The sequence below is a fragment of the Penaeus monodon genome, chromosome 7 (genome assembly GCF_015228065.2).
Source record: "Penaeus monodon isolate SGIC_2016 chromosome 7, NSTDA_Pmon_1, whole genome shotgun sequence".
NCBI classification, from domain to species: domain Eukaryota; kingdom Metazoa; phylum Arthropoda; class Malacostraca; order Decapoda; family Penaeidae; genus Penaeus; species Penaeus monodon.
The window spans coordinates 52096658-52099157 of NC_051392.1; the positions used below are offsets into that span (position 1 = coordinate 52096658).

Consider the following 2500-nt stretch of genomic DNA (forward strand, 5'->3'; position numbering starts at 1 on the left):
AGACCGTGGGAAACTGCCCTTGCCCATTTACAAATAAGTCACCCACCTCACGTATTTATACTTCATGTCATGCTCCAACCCACCTCTGTTCTCCTCGTGCAATGTTCCTCCTTCAATTCCACATATCCTTTTATCCTGCCCTTGCTTTACTGAGGCCCGTGCCCTCGTTCTTCCCTACTTGTCCACTCTCCACTAACCCCCTAACCTGTCGGACATCCTCACAGAGTTCCCCACCTTTTCCACTGATAACCTTTTCTCGTATTCTCCTTCCTCAGACGCATAAATACCCTCCATTTGATCAAATCACCCTTTGTCCTTAACCTTTACCCTTTCTACCAAGCCTTATCCTACCCCATTTATATATATATGTGTGTGTGTGTGTGTGTGTGTGTGTGTGTGTGTGTGTGTGTGTGTGTGTGTGTGTGTGTGTGTGTGTGTGTGTGTGTGTGTGTGTGTGTGCATATATATATATATATATATATATATATATATATATATATATATACATGTATACATATTTGATACATATATACATATGTAATACATATTTGATATATATATATAATAATATATATATATATATATATATATATATATATATATATATATATATATTTCTACCCCTTTCACTACCACACTCTTATAATACAATGATCGTTGAAATCTAGACATTTTGTTTTTAGGAAGAACTCTTTAAACTTTTTCACCACAATACTTTACCATAGTTCTGTAAGACCTTTGATGTCTAGCACATTTATTTGTTTAAAACATTAACCATTAACCATATATGGGCAAAGCATTTGTGCAAGCTTCGGGAATAGTGATAAGGAAAGGTGGGCTACGTACCGTTGTAATAACTTACATAGATAGATATGTCTTATGTGAAGAGATTATTAGAAAAAAGCGATGCTGACGACAAAACACATCACATCTCTTGTAAGTAGATTTTTCAGAAAATGTTTCATTAAAAAATATGATTTTGTACAACACGTTGATCTCTTCAAAGATATGACAGTCTTGCCGTTCGGCTCAAGATAAAACGACTTCGTCAGTGAATTCTGCGACGTTAAACCACGTTCAAGACCACAGGACGAAAGAAGAGGAAGACAAACAAGTTTAACGATAGAAGGTACAGCTATCTCTAGAAATAGAATTACAATTTCTTTTCATGTCCTTCATTTTACGCACATGTTCTGTTTTCATTTTAAAGATCCAGAAAGAGGCAATATCTGCATTGCCAAGGTATCAAGAGTCAATATTGTGTACGAGTACCTTGTGTATGGTATAAAGGTGCACATAGAATTGATAAGATGTATGAGGAAATCATACGTTACTGATTAAGGTACAGATTGCTTAATTATTATTAGAACAATATTCTATTAAATTAAATCTAATTAATACATTAGGTATATCATGCCTTATCGGTCAGCCATTCCATCATCTGTGACGCATGTTTCTGCTTATCTTGGTTATTATCTCGATTTCTCAGTAATGGCAGTTTGACTGATTTCAGTTGGACTAAATGTTTAAGGGCTTGATATTCAAAAGTATTAAGGAGCAGTAGCTTGCTGTCGGGCGCAAGCAAGGGACCTGTCATGTTGGTACAAGTCGAGGCACAGTGGAGTAAGGCAGGGGGAAAGCAACCCTAGCGTGTTACGGTGAACCACACAACTTAATTTTTTTTCTGTCTTGGGACACTTACTTTTGTACAACCTTACAATGTTTTTGTTCAATTATAGTGTTATCAGGTATACATGAATCAATCGTGAACTACTATATAACGCGGTAAGTGTGATTTTCCAATCGGCGCGTTACGCACTTGAATCCAAGTGTTGTATCTGTAAACATGACATTACAGAAAAAAACTAGCATTACATTTAATTATATTTAATATACTACTTATGTCATTACTTTCATTATCGCCATTTGTAGGTTGGTGGGCATCCTGATGATTCAGAGCAAAACGAGACATTACATTACATTTATAGATATAATAAAGCCTTCGTAATTCACTCTTAAGTATAATTTTGTTAACCACTAAACGCCCAAGGCGTATGAATTGCAAAGCCTGCTAAAATAACACTTATGCGTCGCTCTTTTTAGGAAACAATATTGTGTTCTTAAATAACGTAAATCAGCTGCTCATGTTTATGGTTCATGATTAGATGAGAGTTAAGGTCATTAGCGGCGTATTCAAAATATAGTGATAGCGTGACGCTTGGGGCAAAGACCCCAGGTAAAAAGTGATATATGACACCAAAGGTCATATGGCGCTATAGTATAGTAGCGAAAAGGAATTAGTTAATGATTAGGGGAAGTTGCAAGTTAAACAGTACTAGAAGGTAGAATGGTAGTGAAAAGGATAGAGAAAGGAAACTGATGGGTTATAGTATAAGGTAAAGGTTGTTAGAAGAGGAAGGAGTTAAGGGAGTAGGGAGCATTATGATAAAGTATAGTGGCGAAAATCGCAAAAATGAGTTAATGATTAGGATAAGAGGAC

General features: G+C 35.9%; 1 protein-coding gene across 3 annotated transcripts in view; it reads left to right on the plus strand.

The window, feature by feature from the left end:
* Window positions 1–995: 995 nt before the first annotated feature.
* LOC119575449 overlaps window positions 996–2500 on the plus strand; it is a 13194-nt gene continuing 11689 nt past the window's right edge. The window contains exon 1 of one of the 3 annotated variants that reach the window (XM_037923069.1): window positions 996–1129. The gene's annotated coding sequence lies outside the window, so the exon portion shown is untranslated. Of the gene's footprint in view, window positions 1130–1502; window positions 1659–2500 lie in introns of those variants that run through there. The other 2 variants (XM_037923072.1, XM_037923070.1) reach the window with 2 other exon arrangements.